Here is a 6,029-nt window from a genome sequence, read left to right as displayed (position 1 = left end):
CCCCTAAATACCCCTCCCATTACACCCCCCCCTCCAGCACCCACAAATACCGCCTCCCACTACACACACACACACCTCCAGCACCCCCAAAAACCCCTCCCGGTACACACATACACCCCTCAAGAACCCCCCAAATACCCCATCCCAGTACACACACACCCCCCCTCCAGAACCCCCCAAATGCCCCGCCCCAGTACACACACGCCCTCCAGCACCCACAAATACTGCCTCCCACTACACACACACACCTCCAGCACCCCCAAAAACCCCTCCCGGTACACATATACACCCCTCAAGAACCCCCCAAATGCCCCACCCCAGTACACACATGCCCTCCAGCACCCCCCAAATAATACCTCCCACTACACACACACTCCCCGCTCCAGAACCCCCCAAATGCCCCGTACCAGTACACACACACCCCTCCAGCCCCCCAAATACCGCCTCCCACTACACACACACACACCCCCCTCCGGTACTCCACAAATACCCTCTCCCACTACACCCCCCCAGCACTCCCCAAATACCACTTTCCATTACACACCCCCCCCAGCACCCCCTAAATACTACCTCTCACTACACACACCCCCCCTCCAGAACCCCCCAAATACCCTTTCCTGGTACACGCCCCCCAAATACCCCCTCCCAGTACACACACCCCTCCAGCACCCCCCAAATGCCCCCTCCAGCATCCCCCCAGTGTACCTCCTCAAGCTCTCCCTCCGGCAGTGTTCTCTTTTTGGGAACCTGAAAGATGGTAACTGAGCTGTGACCTGGGTTCCTTGCTTACCTATCTAGTTACAGAAAACAAACACCCCCCCCCCCCCCGCCCCTAACAAAACCACCAAGCAAGCAGCCGGTTTCCAGAAAGATGGCCTAAGACAAAATAAAAGCAAAGAGAAGGAAATGATGTGCCTTCCTGAAGCAGAAAAGGGAATCACCTGGCCAAAAAAGGAGTATGGAGAAATAAAGAAGCCTGCGTACTTCTGAGACTGATCGCTTTTAGGTTTATATGAGTTAAAGGGTCAAAGCCTTCCCAGAAACTCAGCCTAACAAAAATATCAAATGAAACAGAAGGACCAATTTTAGTGTGTGTCTTTGATTAACACCAACATGCCAAATATTGAGCTGTTGGCTAGCTGAATAACTTTAGAAAGGAAATAGAGCCTTCCTGACCTTTAACAAAGGTGCTGATTAATATATACTGTACACTGTTGTATTCATTTACATGGGCTAAAGGCTTAAAAGTGTTAATATAACTCAGGTTTCAGAGTAGCAGCCGTGTTAGTCTGTATTCGCAAAAAGAAAAGGAGGACTTGTGGCACCTTAGAGACTAACCAATTTATTTATGCTCAGATAAATTTGTTAGTCTCTAAGGTGCCACAAGTCCTCCTTTTCTTTTTAATATAACTCAGTTACTATCCAACATGAAATAGTGTTAAACAAAATTCAAGGGTTTGATAAACACAGACTTTACCATGGCAAACACACCATTAAACATCATTTTATTAAAGATACAGAAAGAAAAACAATTAAAGAATTTGAAACGTAAAGTATTAAGTAAGACTTTAGTTTTACCAGCATCCCCTCTTCCCTTTAGCTGGAGAGAGTCTTTAGAAGGAAAAAATCCCTTGTTGGACACTCTCCTAGAAGACGGTATGAAAGATGGTAATAGCTGTTCTTTTAGAAGAAAAAAGAGAAGTTAGTAGCAATGGGCTGGAACTGTTGTTGCTGTTGTTAAAGTCTAATCCTGTTTCCTAAAAAACAAGACAAACACTCCAAAGAGCAGAGAAAAGAACAACGAAGAATGAAAATGCAGCTTCTAGACTTGGTTTACACTACAAACTTGTTGGTATAACTGAATCACTCGGGGTGTGGAAAATCCGTACCCCTGAGCACTGCAGTTATAACGATCAAACTCCTGGAGTAGAAGCGCTATCAACGGGAAGGCTTCTCTTGTTGACATAACTACTCCTGCTCAGGGAGAAGCTCTCCCATTGGCATCGGTAGCGTCTTCACTAAGCACTACAGCGGAGCAACTGCACGGATGCAGCTGGGCCCCTGCAGTGCTGTAAGTGTAGGCAAGCCCTTACTGGCAACCTCGTTGCTGGAGAAACATAGGCATAGCACACTCCGAGACCTGGCAAACTCGTACCGGCATTGGGCTGTTTAGGACATTGCTTTTAGCTGCCTTGTTTTGGTCACAGGCTTACAGCCGTGTTGCAAAATGTGCAGTCTTGGATGGATAACCCAAACTCTTATTAGACAAAAGGAAAAAAGAAAGAAATAGGAAAGAGAAAAAACAAGATAGGGGAGAAAAAGGTGGTGGGGAGGGCAGGAAGAAAACGACAAAGTCTCACACCGCAGGTGGTGTTTGGGTTTTAGTCAGTGGAGGTGGTGATGTTGTCTGGCTCCCTCTCTCTGGCCTGGTCTGGTAAGGGCGTTTTTCAGAACAGGATCTCAGGAGACAGTGCAGGTGGTAGCCTTGATGGTGAAGCTCACTCTAGTAGCCAATTTTTCTCTTTCTTTAAGGGCCCACGAAGCAAGTGGTGGGTGGAATAGCCCATCCCCTCATTATTTCGTCCACCATGGAGGCCTAGCTTCTGACACACCAATTGGAGTTCTCCGATTTCTGGTTCCACATGTTTCTTGTTGAACAAGCATAATCTTAATAGTCCCTGAATGATAGGAGGCAGCCTTTTTGTTTGAACTAATGCAGCCTTTCTGTCTCCCTTTTGTATTTTTCCCCATTAACATTTGTTGTTATAAGTTATTGTGACTTCTTATGGACTTACTTAGTTTTTACGGTTAAACCCACAATTAGAGTAAATTTGTAGGCCCAGTAATGTCAACACCACCACCAGAATACTTAGTGTTTTTTATACCTTGGCCTTGTCTAAACTATGTTTTTAAACACCTGTGTTAACATACATATCCCAGCACTTTGAGGCCCTTGGATGGAAGGTACCATAGAAAGGTAAAGCATTATTAGTTATGTATTGTGATGTTGTTAACCCATTTGTATTAAAGGGGTGAGAACAATAGGAACAGAACATTCCAAGCAGGGCCGTCCTTAGGATTTATGGGGCCCTATGCAGTATTATTAAACTGGTGCCCCTATGCCCCACAGGGAGGGTTGAAGGGGGGGAAGGACGAGGCAGCAAAGGATACCGAGATGCCTGGCTTGCCTCACGGCAGTGGAGAGTCATAGTTCCCCGCAGAGAGCCCCGTACTCTCTCCCTCACGCAGAATGCGCAGTGCCTGTGCATTTGGCTCTGTGAATACGGCCCCTGCCTAAGGAGACTGTAGTGCGCACTGGGTGTGCGGGAGCCAACCCACTCTTCCCTGCTGTCATGGGCAGTGGGTGAAGCTGCCGCTCAGGGAGGTTAGCTCCCTTGCCCCCTCTTCTGCCTGTGGCCCCACTCATACACCACTGCTGGTCCACCCCAGGCCCCGCCCCACTTTGCCCAGGCCCCGCCCTCTCCCCAGTGTCTCCCCCCTCTCTTCCTTTCTCCACTCTGCTCACCCCCTTCCAGCCAAAATCCATGAACCCACATGAAGCAAATGACATTTGAAAAAACCACTCTTCTGCAATTCTGCAATAAAGAAAATAGAGCATGTTTTCCACTGCATGCCAGATGGTGAAGACTGAACATGCAGAAGGTGCCTAATTAAAAAGCATAAATTTGGGAATAAAAAATGTCAGTAACAGGTTTTTTAATATGCCCTGAAGTTTGTCAGAGATTTATTTGCAAAAACTTTGTAGTAAGGGCGAGTCAGCTGTCTTGCTGAATACAACATTAAATATTATGGAATACATGATGCAGCTCTTCACTGTTTTACATTTTCTTAATCAGTATTTTTAAGCTGATTTTATATTTTAAATGTACTCTTAAGCCTTCATAAAGTGATCATTCCAGATTACTACATATTTAATTCTCTGAAAAAGACATTATTTTAAATTAATCAGTCACAGAGGTTTAGTGTGTTCATAACAATGTTCATTACTTTTAGAAAAAGGGAACACTAATTTACTTTGTGTGAACATGTTTATGAAATTTTATCAACTTTAAAAAATATGTTTCCAAAGATTTTAGGCATAACAAAGGATTTTATATCTTACTAGGTACTGATTTTGCCGGAGGGTTCTCTTAAAACTAGTTAGTCAGATAGTCAGAAGTAAAGAAAGGGAAACTCTTTGTCCAGCTATCTGGAAGCAAAGGGGTGTTGTTCCTTTAAGGGCTTTCTTCAAGGTGGGGGGTGGGAAGGTGAAGGGAGAAAGGGATGGACTGAGAGGATAGGAAGACTTTGGAAGCAAGTTTTTTTTACTATAGTAATTAAAATTAAAATGCGTATTTTAGATAAGGGTGGTCTTTTGAAGGATTTATTTAAAAAACTATATGTCTGAAGATCCAAGCATTTAAGGCTAAAGATGACTGTGCATCTAAAAATCTATGCAAGGATTTTTTAGAGATGTGATTTTGTAATCTTCACCAACTCACTAATGAAATATTTTTAAAGCAAATTTTAAACTAAAGTCCTGTAGACTAACATGTTCTGAGTAAATATTACAGTAATGCACAACTGTTTTTGTCAGTAATTTCAAAAACTGACAGTATATACCTGAGGGTTGGCAAATGCCTGTTAAATGGCTTCATTACCACTTGAATGGCTCTTTAACAGTTTCAGTGTTGTGCTAATAGGTCTGGCAACCTGGAAGTCTTTTTCACTTTTAAGTTATTAGAGTTATAACTGGTTATAAGAGTCACCAGGCTGCAGAAGCCTGCTGTGGGAGTCTGCAGGAAGGGTCAGAACAGGGATAGGAAGCGGTGGATGCTAAGACCCAGTGGTGCCCCAAATTTTCAGGTGCCATACACAGCCACATATTCTGCATATGCCTAAGGACGGCCTTGATTCCAAGGTCCTGAGCCATAATAGAAAAGGTCTTTCTGATGCTTATTACAAACTTTACCAGAGCTTCTGAACTCTTAGAACGTCCCTTCTCACTGGTGTGTGACCTTCAGAGACAGACCTAAACATGCTGAGCTTCCAAGTCCTCTTGCCACTTTCCCAGCTCCTGCACACAGAGGGCAGGAACTTCCAGTGATGAAGACTGCAGGGCCATTTTCCACCTCCGGAGTGCCAGGTTCTCCTTTACGGCTAAGAGGAGAATGGGAGGCCTTTCATCTGGTGAATGCAGACATTAGAGCTGAGCGTCACATACCTCTCTTCTGCCATCCTGTAGAAGCAAGGTAGTCTGGGTTACAAGTCAAGGGGAAGCTCCAGAGGGAAGCCATATTTGAAAGGTGTAGCAGAAAGATCCAGGAGATTATATTGGCTCTAGTGATGGGGTGCATCTTCATGGGCCCCTGCTGGAGGCTCCACTGCTCTGCTACACCCCGACCCAGAAAACAGCTTTCTAAGAGGAAAAGAGCAGTAAGTATTAGACCACTGGGCTTGTCTTGAAAGGCAATTTTGGTCTTTCAGCAGCCACAAAGGCTGGAGATCAGCAAAAGCCGGTCAAGGCCCAGCAGGCCGAGATAAAAATAGCTGCCTTCCACTAGCAAGGCAATTCTAGATGCATAGAGATGCGATGCTCCTTAGGCTGTAGTCAAAGGGCTTATTGTAGGCCACAATCAGCAGCAGGAGTTCAAGAGGAACCCCGCTGATTTTATTCTAGAGAGGGAATTAAGCCCCACAAGAGAAGGAAACCACTATTCATTTATAACTGGCCCTGAAGGGTAAGGAACTTCTTCTATTTATTATACCCTGTGTCAAGGTTCCTCCCCCACTCTGAACTCTAGGGTACAGATGTGGGGACCTGCATGAAAAACCTCCTAAGCTTATCTTTACCAGCTTAGGTCAAAACTTCCCCAAGGTACAAAATATTATACCTTGGACAGGCCGCTACCACCACCAAACTAATACTGGTTACTGGGGAAGAGCTGTTTGGATGCGTCCTTCCCCCCAAAATACTTCCCAAAACCTTGCACCCCACTTCCTGGACAAGGTTTGGTAAAAAGCCTCAC

This window comes from Lepidochelys olivacea, assembly GCF_965140295.1.
Source record: "Lepidochelys olivacea isolate rLepOli2 genome assembly, chromosome: 3".
NCBI classification, from domain to species: domain Eukaryota; kingdom Metazoa; phylum Chordata; order Testudines; family Cheloniidae; genus Lepidochelys; species Lepidochelys olivacea.
This window is presented reverse-complemented; position numbering follows the sequence as displayed.